We start from the raw sequence: 14,658 nt of genomic DNA, 5'->3' as shown, positions 1-14,658 counted from the left end.
GCACAATTCTCACAGCCACTCTTCATCTCAGAAAAGATACACAAATGTAGAACACCTATCTTTTTCTTCCAGAACCCCCCAGGGAGTCAAGGATTTGGAGTCACTAGGTGCCCTGAAAGGTGAGGTTGAGGAGCAAAGTTGAAAACAAGGGGATTATTTGAAAGTCTATTTTTGTTCTCCCATTGTAGCCAAGTAGCTTTCTCTTTTTCTAGCAGAAGGCTGGAAACTTATTCTCTGGAGAAATTAAACCAAACAGATTAGAACTGGGACCTGGGGGGAGAATGGTGGTCGTAGTGAGGTATCACACTGAAAACAGGATGATTGAGAGATCAGTGTTCTGAACATTATAAGCCTTCAGTGCCTTTCACCACCTTGCTACAGAATGTGGCAGCTGGGCTTATACACACCCCATCCCAGCCCTTCTGGAGAGATGAACAATCTTAAAAAACAGCTTGCACTTGATTATTTGTTACAGTGAAGCTCAGAGTTCACAACCCTACTCATTCATACATGACTTTCAGTCCCTTGAAATAATGCTAAGCTACTGATATTAATATATATTTGGTTAAGGCAATGGCACCCCACTCCAGTACTCTTGCCTGGAAAATCCCATGAACAGAGGAGCCTGGTAGGCTGCAGTCCATGGGGTCGCCAAGAGTCGGACACGACTGAGCAACTTCACTTTCAGTTTTCACTTCCATGCATTGGAGAAGGAAGTGGCTACCCACTCCAGTGTTCTTGCCTGGAGAATGCCAGGGACGGGGGAGCCTGGTGGGCTGCCGTCTATGGGGTCGCACAGAGTCGGACACGACTGAAGCAGCTTAGCAGACTTAGCAGTAAGTATATAAGATAATCAAAACAAACCAAAAATAAGGGGAAGAATTTCATGCTGAACTTTTTTTGTGTGGAGGCACTAAACCATAGTGGACAAAGCAATACTTAGGAAAAGAAAATGTGGTCAGTGTTGTTCAACGAAAAATAAATTTTTTCCAATATAAAAATAGCCAAGAATCACTATACATATAGAAATAACTTCAACAATGAAAGATGAAGACTAAAACAAAAGTACCTGGAAAAAAAAGCAGAAAACATTAAGTTCCCAAAGATGCTATAATATTCTCAGAACAGTATATATTGCATCCATGAAAATTAAGAAAGTGCTATAAAAGATGAACAATCAGAAAAAAGTATTAGAAAAATAGGAGAGCCAAAATTAAATATGAAATGTGTTGGGGAATAAGTTGAAGAAATTTCAGAAAATAGAACAAAAAAGCAGAGGTGAAAATAGCAAAGAACCAAAAAATTAGAATGGGGCACAACATCTGATTAAGATCTCGAAAAGGAGAGAAAAGAGAAAGGAGGTGATAATAAAAAAGAATATCTCCCCAACATGTAGGACATGTGACTCTTACTAATAAAACGATCCACTGAGCGCATGGTACAATGAATCACCCACACACACATGCAAAATCATATGATAATTCAGGATGCTAGTTGTTAAAGAAGATCCTTAAAGTTTCCACAGGGGGATAACAAGAGTTACATAAAAAAGATGTTTTCAGAATGGCGTTTTAACTCTTTGGTAGCAACACTAGAAGATGCTAGAAGACTATAAATGCAGGGTCTTCCAATCTAAAAGAAAAAATTATTTCCAGTCTAATATTCTGTCTAGAATTACAGACAGTCCAATCAAGTAGGGGCTAAAATGAAGGTTAGACTGGCATGGTCTCAAAATTGTATCTTACCATGTACCCTTTCTTAGGAGGCTACTGGAGGATGTGCTTCATCAAAACAAAGGAGTAATCTAAGTAAGAAAGCATGGGATCCTGAAAATATAAGATCTGGCAAAGGAATGCAATGAAAGTCCCACGATGACTACTGTGTCAAGTAAGTAGGGTGGGGGTTTGAGGAAGTAGGTCCCTAGGAAACTTGGAACAAAGTGTTTTGAGTACATGGAAAGTATAAAAAGGAGTGCAACAGATGTCAAGAGAAAATATAAAAAGATAAGTACAAGCATAGTGATAATAATGATAAAATGAGGCAATTAGAAGTACACCAAACAAACATTTTTGAATAAATGTTTCTGTATCACAAAAAGAAATTGAGATTTTATTTCTCAAAATGTAATCATTACAATTTTGATGGTCAGATTTTAGAAGTTTGACATTAAAGATACAGGAGAATTGTAGCATTGTCACTGATTAGATTGCTCCTTCAGGCATCATCCTCCACAATTGCAATAGGTGCTCACCTTCAAAAAGATGTGCCCTGCAGATTTTTTCAGAAACAAAAAATTGTTTTCAATAACTTGTCTTGTGAAAGGAACTATGCCCCTCGCTTAGACAAATCTCAAATTTTTTTATTTAAAGAAATAATGCATAATACATAGCAATAATTTCAACAAGCTTTTTGTTTAAATTTTAGCCTCTGTAGACTCAAAAGCATAAAGAATGATTTACTTCTTTAAAAATATTTTGAAATTATATATGATTTTTCATATTCTGTACCATTTTTGCTATCAAGATATAGTTATTCCCATATAATGCTTTAGATTTTTTTTCCTATGTATTATGATTGGGGTTTTTTCCTGTACTTTGTTTATATTAGTATTATATAACCTAAGAATAAATTTTGATCTAATTGCAAATGATTATCTGTGGTGATGTGTTTTTTCTCTGTCATCAAATCTATTGAGTAAACCATGCCAGGACAATTTGTTCATGTGCCTTTTCTATTTTTTAAGTAAGGGATAATCATAACTACAGTGAAGGACATGAAGTGCAATAATCACAAGTGTACTTGATTTTTCACATAGTGTATACTCTCATATTAAGATGTGTACACTCAGAGTAAAGTCCAAAAAATTTCTGATTACCTAGTGTCCTTTTCCCTATTTATACCTGCCCCAGAAGGTCTTCTAAAGATCAATTCATTTTGCTTTTTCTCAACTTATGTGAATGGACTCATCTAGTAGGTGCTGTTTTACACTTGGATGCTTTCATCAATGTAATATCACCAGTTCATTCAGGTGTTTGCATGTATCCACTGTTCATTTTTTTTTATTGTTGTAGACTGTCCCATTGTATTCATATGCAATTATCTGTTAGGTGAGATTTGAGTACTTTGCAATTTGTGGCTATTACAGATAAAGCCGAAATAAATATATTTCTGTGTTTTTTATGAGTATATGCACTCATTCCTCTTGGGTCCTAGGAGCCAAACTGCTGTGTCATAGAATAAAACTGTCAAATACTTTCCAAAGTGATTGTATCATTTTATGCTCTCATTAGCAATATATGAAAGTTCCAATTACTTCACATCCTTACAAACATTTGTTATTGTCTACCCTTAATTTTACCAGTTCTGGTTCTGTATAGTAGTATCTCATTGTGACTTTAATTTACGTTTCCATGATTTGCAGTATTACCTTTTCATATGCTTATCAGCCATTCAGATACCTCTTTTGAAAGTATGTATTCAAGTCTTTGCCCATTTCTAAATTATACTGCAGTTATCTTTTTCTTAAGGATATGTTCTTTATATATTTGGTACACAGGTTTGTCTATCAGATATATATGTGTGTGTGTGTGTTACAGACATCTTTTGCCAGTCTATGCGGTTTCTTTTTACTTTCTTAGTGGTATTTTATGAATGGAAATTTTAAATTTTTATAAAATCCAGTTTATCAGGTTGTTTTTCTATTATTGTGAGTGCTTTTAACAAACCTTTGCCAACCTGAATGTTCTGAAGCTATTCTGTGTTTGTTTGTTTTTTTTTTTGAAGACTTACAGTTTTAGCTTTCACTGTGATCCATCTCAAGTTAGTTTTTCATATGATCTGAGGCAGAAAGGAATTGTCTTTATTAAAATATTCCTATTACAACTATTTTGAAATTTAATTACTGGGAATAATATTTTAAGTATCTTATTTTTCTCTTTTTCTCTTATGTATTACTTTCTTCCTTTTTTCACATTCTTTATATTTTTTTAATCCAGATTACTTCCCAGGTGGCACTACTGGTAAGGAACCTGCTCGCCAATGTGCAATGCAGGAGACATAAAAGTAGTGGGTTCCATCCCTGGGTTGAGAAGATCCCCTGGAGGAGGGCGTGGCAACCCACTGCAGTAGTATTCTTGCCTGGAGAATCCCATGGACAGAGGAGCCTGGCAGGCTACAGTCCATAGAGTTGCAAAGACTCAGACATGACTGAAGCGACTTAGCAAGCGGAAATCCAGATTATGGTCATTTATCACAGGTGTAGTTTATATATCTTTGGAATTTGTTCTTTTTATGAAATTTGAAGTAGGAGAGTTGACATTCTGTTTTTCAGTTATCCTCAAAAGACTGAAGTGGAGAAGTCAATGGCAACCCACTTCAGTACTCTTCCCTGAAAAATCCCATGGACAAAGGAGCCTGGTAGGCTTCAATCCATGAGGTCGGGAAGAGTCAGACATGACTGAGTGACTTCACTTTTACTTTTCACTTTCATGCATTGGAGAAGGAAATGGCAACCCACTCCAGTGTTCTTGCCTGGAGAATCCCAGGGACAGCAAAGCCTGGTGGGCTGACATCTATGGGGTCACAGAGAGTCGGACACGACTGAAGTGACTTAGCAGCAGCAGCAAAAGACTGAAGAATTCCAAAACTGGACTTTTTCTTGAAAATTAATTATCTAAAATGGTATAAATCACTAAAATCTAGTAACACTTCTTTGTTTAAAATTGTGAATTTTAGTATACCAATTCTACAGCTATTGGAATTATAAACAATTGAGTCTATTATTGTACTCTGTGTGTACATGCATGCTAAGTTGCTTATTCCATGGCCAACTCTTTGTGACCCTATGGACTGTCACCCACCAGGCTCTTCTGTCCATGGGATTCTCCAGGCAAGAGTACTGGACTGGGTTGCATGCCCTCCTCTGGGGATCTTCCCCACCCAGGGATTGAAACCTTGTCTCTTATGTCAGCAGACAGGTTCTGTACCACTAGGAAGCCCATTCTGCCATGTACTGTCATTTAAATATTTTTAAATGTTTTATGCAGGAGACCTGGGTTCCATCCCTGGGTTGGAAGGATACCCTGGAAGAGGGCAAGGCAACCCACTTCAGTGTCCTAGCCTGGAGAATCCCCATAGACAGAGAGTCCAGCAGGCTACAGTCCATGGGGTCACAAAGGGTCGAACACGACTGAGCAACTAAGCACAGCACAGCACACACGCGCTTTATACATTTAAGGTAAACTTTTAGACGTTATCTAGTCTAATATTCATGTTCATCTGTTTCCCTATTATTCAACTACCAGAAAGTTCTCACTGTCTGTTTCTGTATGTAAAATAGTTTTCAAATCAATTACTTTCATAACTTTACTTTTGCAATATATACACATTAATATCTTAGCAGATTAATAGAATTTCAGTGCATAAAATACATTCATTCAGTTGGTCCTTCAGCAAATATTTTTTGAGCATCTACAGAGTGCCAAGAATTATTCTAATCACTGAGGTTTTAGCAGTCAAGAATTTCTGCCTTCACGCAGCTTACATTCAAGTGTGGTTTTTCACTTCAAATTATATCCCAAATGTTTACTTGTACTAGAAAGTGAATATTCAGATATTAACAGTAAGTCTGAATTATTTGTAATAGATGATTCTGTGTCCATCATGTTGTGTGTTCCACTTTTCATAGTGTAGAGTTCTTATGAAAAATTGCTACCCAGCCAGAAGTTGTATTTCCAGTCCCCTTTATATCTTATTCAGTTCTTGCCTATAATTAGTTTTTGCCAATAGAATGACAGCAGAGTTGGCATGTCAATTCTAGGATCCAAAAGTATTTTAGTAGTTGCTATACCTTCTCTGTTCTTTTTGCATTTTACTGGCTAGATGCAGATGACTGTGTGGTCCTGGGTTCTGGAGGATCTTGGAACACAAACAGAGCCAACCTCTGATTCACTTTAGATAGGAAGAGGGTCCAAAGACAAGTAACTCAGACTTTCATGTGAGCCAAAAATAAACTTTACTGGGTTAAGCTACTGAGATGTGGGGTTTGTTTATTTTAGCAATTAACATTACCATAACTAATACACTTGCCTTATTAATAATATAGATATTATTAATCTGAATATGTTGATGTTCATCTGGAAAAAGAACCATTATCATTGATCTAGTACAATTTCAGAGTTGCCAAAAATCATATTGAAAGAAGTTGTCAGCTATTCAGTCTCCCAAAGGGCAAGGCAAATGCCTAAGAGCAAATTTGGCTGAATATTGAGACCAACACAAACTTAAACCTGTCCCTAACAGTTCATGAATAAAAAAAGGAAGAATATGAAGACAAAAAAGAATGACTGTATAAGAAAAGCAGGAATAAGTTTAAGCACACTTTAGTCTATGAACCATATTTATGTAGTTATTATATTAAGTGAATACTATTCAAATTCTGATAAAATAAGACTAAGGAATGTAGAAGGGATATGATGTAGGAATTCCTCATTCAATATGATAGTAAGTGTGAAAGGTATCAGGAATTCAAATAAACACATGCTTTTTATGCTCATATAGGAATAGAATTTGTTGCTTCTCCAGGAGTGGAATTAGTCACTAGAAACAGAGGTGGAAGGAAGGCTTTTCATCTTTCACTCTTGAATATCGTACCATATGGATACATTACCTATTTAAAAATACATTTTTAATAAATGCAAAATTTTATGATTAGCTTATGATAATTGATCAGGGAATAAATAACTTTACTAAATTTCAACAAAATTTCAGTAAAATCCTTTATGAATATCAGCATGTGGGATTGAAAAATTGATAACCATAATTAATAAATACCTTTAATGATATCCTTCCTTTGAACCTGTGAAGTTTCATATGTTTTCAGTTATAGCAGCTATTAAAATCAATGTTGAAACTGAACTTAGAATTACATTAGAATTACAATAGCCTAAAATGATAATGGAGAAGGAAATGCCAACCCACTCCAGTATTCTTGCCTGGGAAATCCCATGGATAGAGGATCCTAGTAGGCTACAGTCCCTGGGGTCAAAAAAGATTTGAACACAATTTAGCAACTAGACAAAATGATAAAATCAAAATTTTGTAAAATGTTGAAGTATATTCAATTCAATTACTTCATGTAAAATACTGTAATATTATATCATGATATATTAATAAAATATACCAAAATTTTTGTCTAATAATAATTTGTCATATTTTCTTTAATTTATCCATTAGCAGTCTCTTCTGTGTGTATTTTAATAGCATATATAAAATATTAGTACAGAACAATACTGAATCATAGGTTAAGAAATACATTATTAGGAATGCATGCTCAAAAAGTTTCTGCTGATAGGCTGCTGAATCAAACTTTAGAGACATTTGCTGTGTACTGACTGCCATTAGAGCTCTGAGAGAGCACCTCTGACTGGAGTCACCTGGTCGGAACTCCCTCGGAGCTCAGCCTGAGCTGAGACTCGAAGGCTGATAGGATGTGAATAGGAGAAAGGATGCGGAAGACATTGTAAAGCAAGATGACATAGACGGCACTATTAAGACTTGTTTAGGACATTAAAGCAATTCTCAAAGTGGGGCCCGGTACCATCCATACCAGCATCACTGAAATGATTGTTTAAGATGCCTTACTCAAACCTGAATGAAAATTTCTAACAAAGGGAGTCAGAATTATTCATTTTTATCAAGATCAAGATGACTTTTATGTTCACCAAAATTTGAAAAGTTCTAAACCCCATGTGCATATTCTAGGTGATACTTGGATTTGTATTGCAGAGACACCAAAGATGACCTTACAGAATAAACAAAAAACAAAACAAACAAAAACAGTGGTCAATTCCAGAAAGGGAAATTGAAAAATGACTTGGTTTGGTTGAAAAATTCAACCATAGGTCATCCCTATTACCAAAAATTAATTCAGTTAAAAAAATTTTTATGTTCGTTTCCATTAAGTGGAGAAAAGGCTTCCTTGGTGGCTCAGATGGTAAAGAATCTGCCTGCAATGCAGGAGACCCTGGGTCGGGAAAATCCCCTGGAGAAGAAAATGGCTATCCACTCCACTATTCTTGCCTGGAGAACTCCATGGACAGAGAAGCCTGGCAGGCTACAGTCCATAGGGTCGCAAAGCATCAGACACAACTGAGAGACTAACAGACACAAGTAGAGAGCACTCTGCTGCTAGTAATAGAGTTTAAAAGCATCAGTTCCATTTCTTTTTCAAGTATTGGAGAATTCTGTTGTTCAGTTACCTTTGAACTCCAGAAAAAGACTAGAAAGGCAAGAGTACTGAGCTGTCAGATTCACTTTCTTCCTGTTTAAGGTGAAGTCAAATGTACTTTGCAAAATGTCTGTTAAATGTTTCAGGTACTGGAAAGACTACTTGTGTGATTAACTACTCTTAGCCCATGTACTCAGCTCTTCTTCTATCCCTGTGTTTCACATCTCTCTTAGCACTAAGGTATGAAGATGGGAAAAAATGACTACCAGTGCTAGAATTCCTAGACTTCTATTGCCTGTAAGCTAGTTCCAAAACAATTTGTGGTGCTCAGAGTGATCATATTAATAATGTCTGTGTATTAGTCACACAATCGTGTCCAACTCTTTGCAACCCCATGGACTACAGCCTGCCAGGCTCCTTTGTCCATGGAATTCTCCAGGCAAGAATACTGGATTGGGTAGCCATTCCCTTATCCAGGGGATTTTCCCAACCTGGGATCAAACCTGGGTCTCCTGCACTGTTGGCAAATTCTTTACCATCTGAGCCACCAACATAATCTGGCTAAAATTCTGCCACAAAACATTTTATTCCAAATGTATTCCATAGTATTGTTTGATATTGTAATCTCAGTGCAAATGTTGCCATTTTGTGATAAGAGGTGGTTGTTTTTATTTTCCTCTCCTGTGGAGATTAGATGGAAAACATATTATAAAGTTAATTTTAATGAAACCCTGCTGCTGCTGCTGCTGCTGCTAAGTCACTTCAGTCGTGTCCGACTCTCTGCGACCCCATAGACGGCAGCCCACCAGGCTCCCCCGTCCCTGGGATTCTACAGGCAAGAATACTGGAGTGGGTTGCCATTTCCTTCTCCAATGTATGAAAGTGAAAAGTGAAAGTGAAGTCGCTCAGTCAAGTCAGACTCTTCACGACCCCATGGACTACAGCCTACCAGGCTCCTTTGTCCATGGGATTTTCCAGGCAAGAGTACTGGAGTGGGTTGCCATTGCCTTCTCCGAATGAAACCCTACTACTAGTTAATATGTGTCAGGATACAAGCATAGTGCTAATTTAAGCTATGTTCATTTCTTGCATTCCCCTCTCAAAAGGGGGAGGGAATATTTTAAAGAAAAAGAAACTTTAGCTTTTAAAAATAAAATATGACATAAGGGCTACAACAGAAATGTGCAGCTCTGAGAGCATATTTTAGGGACATGGAAACTAGTCTGAAAGATCAGTAGGAATAAGACAGGGTAATGAGACTAGCCTTGTAGGTAAAGAAGTTAAGTGAAATATTCAAGAATGTGATTTTTTGTTGTTGTTTTTGTTGTTTAGTAGTTCAGTCATGTCTGACTCTTTTGGGACCCCACAGACCATAGCCTGCTAGGCTTCTCTGTCCATGGGATTTCCCAGGCAAGAATACTGAAGTGGGTTTCCATTTCCTTCTCCAGGGGATCTTCCTGACCCAGGGATTGAACCTGAGTATCCTTCAATGGCAGGCAGATTTTTTACCACTGAGGCGCCAGGAAAGCCTGATTTTATTTTTAGATGAGTAGTAATAATAGTGATGATAGAGTTACCCATGCTGCTTAACTGATTAAGAAGAAAATTCCAAAGCAAAGGATAAAACATTACCTTAGTAAATTTCTACTGAAGAAATCACCTAAGGTGGCACTTAGATGAACAGTGTGGTAAAGGTGAATTATTCAATACCTATTGAGACAACTACTTAGCCATCTGGAAAAACATAAGCTTGGTTTCCAACCTCACCCCATGTATCAACATAATCCCAGTTAGATTTAAAAATGTAAACATTTTTTAAAAGTGAAACCATAAAAGTGCTAGGAAAACCTACTCTTGGATGGGGAAGGCCTTTCTAAGCATGATGCAAAAGCCAGAAAATGTAAGAGAAAATATCAGCAGATTTACTACATAAAAATTCAAAATACTTGAGAAGCATAAGAAAGCTAAAATAAACTACTAACTGGGGGAAATGTTTGCAATAGAAGCCCCTACAAAGAAAGATGTTGTAATAAGTGTTAAAAATGACTAAAGAAAACAATTTAGCACTTTATAAAGTGGAATAAAATGATGTAAAAGGCAGGGAGCTTTTAAAGGATGAAGAATAAAGAACACAGAAGAGAAAAGTAGAAAATATCCAATTGGCTGGGGTCACCCTGTCAAACTTGTTTGGCATAAGAAGGAACAAGGAACTAAGTATAGTGCCCAGAGTTACATATACTATGTGTCTAATGTGTCTAGTCATGCAGAGCATTACAGAGACACAGAAATTATCTAAGTTTTGGTTTGCTTATGTGGTACCCTGCACAGTAGCAATTCGATCGTGGTCTAGAAAGTTACTTCAACATGTGGAAGAAAGCCAGGCAAAAGCAAGTGCACAAAAAGTTTAATTCAAAAAATAATAATGTTAAATTCCAACAACCAGTCAATTTGTAGAAATGTGTTTCACCAACCCTAATTTTAATTTGATTTTACTAGTAAAATACAAGTAATCAAACAAATGGTGAGGAGAGACACTCTTCACCTTTTAAATCAGAAGATATTTCAAGATCACTAGCAACAGTGTTGGTAAGGGTGTGGGAAACACACATTTTTGTGCACTATTAATGAGTGTAATTTGGAATAACTATTCTGAAGAACAGTATAAGAAAATATATCAAGACTTAAAATTTGCTTACTCTTTAAAGTCGGATTTTCCCAGGAATTACTCCTATGGATCCATGTATAATGTCATGTAGAAAGTTTTCCTGATGCAATGGTAATCTCCAAATTACCATTTTGGCACTCTATTCAGACACTAAATTACCATTCAGGTACTCTATCCTAGATGTCATGGACAGGAAATCCTTACAACTCAAATTAAGATGCTCAAATCCCATAATTTATTGAACCACTTTTAAACAGAAGTCAATTAGTGAAGATTAAGACATTTAGAATACAGTGCCAGGGAGGTAGGAGGACCACACCACCTGAATCCTGGGTTGCAGCAACCTTGACTTCTGAACATGCAGTTATGAAAACCACAGTTGAAGTTGAAAGAGGGGCTCAGCAGGATGGGGGGTTCCTAGAGTCAATACATGCTTGCTCTGTTAGAAATGTGCAGAGGCAAGTATGAAAAGCCTTGCTAAGAGCTATGTTCTTTATCTGTGTTTCTAGGGTGGAATATTCGCTGGGGTCCAACTCTTTGCGACCCCATGGACTAGGGCCCACCAGGCTCCTCTGTCCATGAGATTTTCCAGGCCACAATACTGGAGTGGATTGCCATTTCCTTCTGCAGGGGATCTTCCCAACCCAGGGATCGAACCCGGGTTTCCTATATTGCAGACAGAGTCTTTACTGTCTGAGCCACCAGGGAAGCCCAGATCCATTTAGTAGCTGTATAAAATTGGATACTTAGCCTCCCTTAGCTTCAATTTTCTAGACTGTAGAATGCAGATAATAAGTGCCTTAGTAGGGGTAAGAACATGTGCAAAGAGCATAGTGCAATGCCAAGATCACATTAGTGGACTAATAAATGCCTTGTATTAGACAAAGCACTTAATCCTCTTCTGCCCTCTATGTCATTCCTGATAGTGTGAAAAGACCTACTAGTCATGGTGCTAGAAAACCTCCACAAACTGCAAAGGACTCTTTCCAAGACAGACGAGCTCATGGTACCTTAACTGCAATCCAACAAAGCCTGATAAGGGAATCTGCTTTCCCCTCTGTCTTCCACTATAAAGTTGAAAGTATAATATACCCCAGACTTAATAAGATAATTATTAAATAACTAAAACTTGGAATTAGAAAAGAGGGAGAAGGCAATGGCAACCCACTCCAGTACTCTTGCCTGGAAAATCCCATGGACAAAGGAGCCTGGAAGGCTGTAGTCCATAGGGTCGCTGAGAGTCAGACACGACTGAGCGACTTCACTTTCACGCATTGGAGAAGGAAATGGCAACCCACTCCAGTGTTCTTGCCTGGAGAATACCAGGGACGGGGGAGCCTTGGTGGGCTGCCGTCTATGGGGTCGCACAGAGTTGGACACGACTGAAGTGACTTAGCAGCAGCATTACTAAACTGTAGTCTGTATAAGATCATCGAGAGCAGTGTTTCTCAATCCTCTTCACACCCAGTATCATCTTTTCTGTAACATTCATGTTATCTTGAAATTCATAGACAATTTTTCAAATTAGTAAACACATTTTAAATATTATCAGTATAATAAAAGGAAAGCAATATAATTAAATATATATTTCAATATAGAAATGCTCTGGCTTGATGACATAATGTAGTACTCAGATGCTTGCACATATTGGCTAATTCATTATGAATGTGGCAGTTAAATTACAAGTGTGTGTGCATGCTCATTTGCGCAGTTGTGTCTGACTCTTTGTGATGCCACGGACTGTAGCCCACCAGGCTTCTCTGTCTATAGAATTCTCCAGGCAAGAATACTGAAGTGGGTTGCCATTTCCTAGTCCAGGGGATCTTCCTGACTCAGGGATTGAACCTGTGTCTCTTGCATGTCCTGCACTGGCAGGTGGATTCTTTACCACTGAGCCACCTGGGAAACCCTACCAGTGTGTTGTATCAACAACCAACAATCATGAGCCACAAAGCCATTGATGATGTAATTTTCCACAGAGGTAAATAACTTTTGATAAAGTTCTGATCAAAATGGGTATTTTTCCTCTAGTTTACAAAGTAGTTGAATTCCTGTAAATTTTAGTATGTATTAAAACCCTACAGAAAATACTCTAAATATGGGATTAGGTAGGAAGCTCACTTAAAATGTGGATTCTGAAGCCTCATCTTCAGAGATACTGACTCTGTAATCTAAGAGCCTACATCAGCCTCCTGGTAGAGATTCTGATTCAGGCATTCTGTTTTCTAACTGAATTGGGGAAGGGGTGGTTGTCCTGCAGAGGGAACCTAGATGGTAAACTAGGAACCAAAACCCAGGTTGGCCATGCCTACTGTAAGGTAATAGGGCGAGAGTAAGGAACTTAGGATAGAAATATTCTAAGTGTCTGAAACAGACACAACTTAAGTTGTGTCTTAGAAATAACAAAGTGGTTGAATTCCTGTAAATTTCAGTATGTATTAAACCCCTGCAGAAAATACTCTAAATATGGAATTAGGTAGGAAGGTCACTTAACATGTGAGCTCTGGACCCTCATCTCCAGAGATTTTGACTCTGGAATCTAAGATAGGACTAAGAGTCTACATTAGCTTCCTGGTAGAGATTCTGATTTTCAGGCATTCTGTTTTCTAATTGAATTGGGGCGAGGGTGATCTAAATAGCCTTTTTGATCAGAACTTTATCAAAATGTGTTTACCTCTGTGGAAAATTACATCGTCACTGGCTTTGTGGCTCATGATATTTGGTTGCTGATACAACACACTTGTGTGGTAAGTGAAGGACAGGATTCTGGTTCCGGGAGGCAGGTGGCCACGTGTGTGAATGAATCATTTCACTTTCCCTGAGAACTGTTTATTTAGACTTTCAGCTCCATCCCAATAACTACTCCATTCCTCTTTGCTTCCTTTCCCACACCTGCTATCATCCTGTCCACCCCTGTCTTTGACTTTTCCTCTACCCCTCTACACTACAGTCCCTCGCTACATACCCAGATTTCTCGTCCCAGATTTCGGTCACCAGCTTCTCCGCAGCCCCTTGGCTTCTTCCCTGTAGTAAATCTCCGGCAATTCTCCCGCAACATCCTCGCTCCTCCTTAAAATGGGAGAAGGGAGGCTCCCACCCGCAGCCTTGACAGGGGCCCAAATCGTTTGCCCGGGTCCCCGCCATCTCCTCACGTCCCAGCAATTTGCTTTCCCCACCCCGCCCCTCTCTCGGCATCCTGCCCCCGGCCACACCCCCAACCCCCTACCCCTACAACACCCAACCTCCGCCCTCAGCGCAGTGATCGGAGGCTCCGGAGTAGCTGGCTGAGGGTACTCGTCAAGGTGCCCCGTCCCTCGCCACCCGTTCGCCCACAGCACTTCGCCAGGGTCCCCCTCCCCAGATCAAACGCCCCCAGGTGCCCGAGGCTGAAGCCGGCTCTTCTTGTTTGGCCTGGGATGCCTACCACGGGCGGGGGCCGTTGCCGCTGAGTCCGGAGCTCGGCTGCACCCGCGTGTCCCAGAGCGCGGCGCCCCGCCAGCGAAAACCTCTTAGAGGCCAGCAACTCCTCATCTCGGAAGCTTATCGCAGGCGAGACCCGCACCGGCCCGGGAGCTGCTAGCGAATCACGAACCGCACGTGCGTGTCCTCGGCGCCTCTCCGCAGGGTGCGGGTGCCCGGAGAGCCAGCTAGCGAGCGAGAGCGCGGGGGCAGACCGGGTGGACGCGCGGGTAGCGGGGAGGAGGACACCCAGGGGGAGGAAGAGCCAGGTGGCGGTGCAGCGGCGGGACTGCAGTGCCACCTCTCC

The 14,658-nt window shown here is 39.2% G+C and overlaps 1 long non-coding RNA gene across 1 annotated transcript; it reads right to left on the bottom strand.

The window, feature by feature from the left end:
• Nucleotides 808-14,396, bottom strand: LOC106502187. The gene is made up of 3 exons (XR_001295774.2): nucleotides 14,317-14,396; nucleotides 13,858-13,961; nucleotides 808-2,268 (listed from the first exon to the last, which is right to left on the bottom strand). It is a non-coding gene; the product is annotated as an uncharacterized LOC106502187 (long non-coding RNA).

This window comes from Capra hircus, chromosome 6, assembly GCF_001704415.2.
Source record: "Capra hircus breed San Clemente chromosome 6, ASM170441v1, whole genome shotgun sequence".
In the NCBI taxonomy this organism is placed as follows: domain Eukaryota; kingdom Metazoa; phylum Chordata; class Mammalia; order Artiodactyla; family Bovidae; genus Capra; species Capra hircus.
This window is presented reverse-complemented; position numbering and strand designations above follow the sequence as displayed.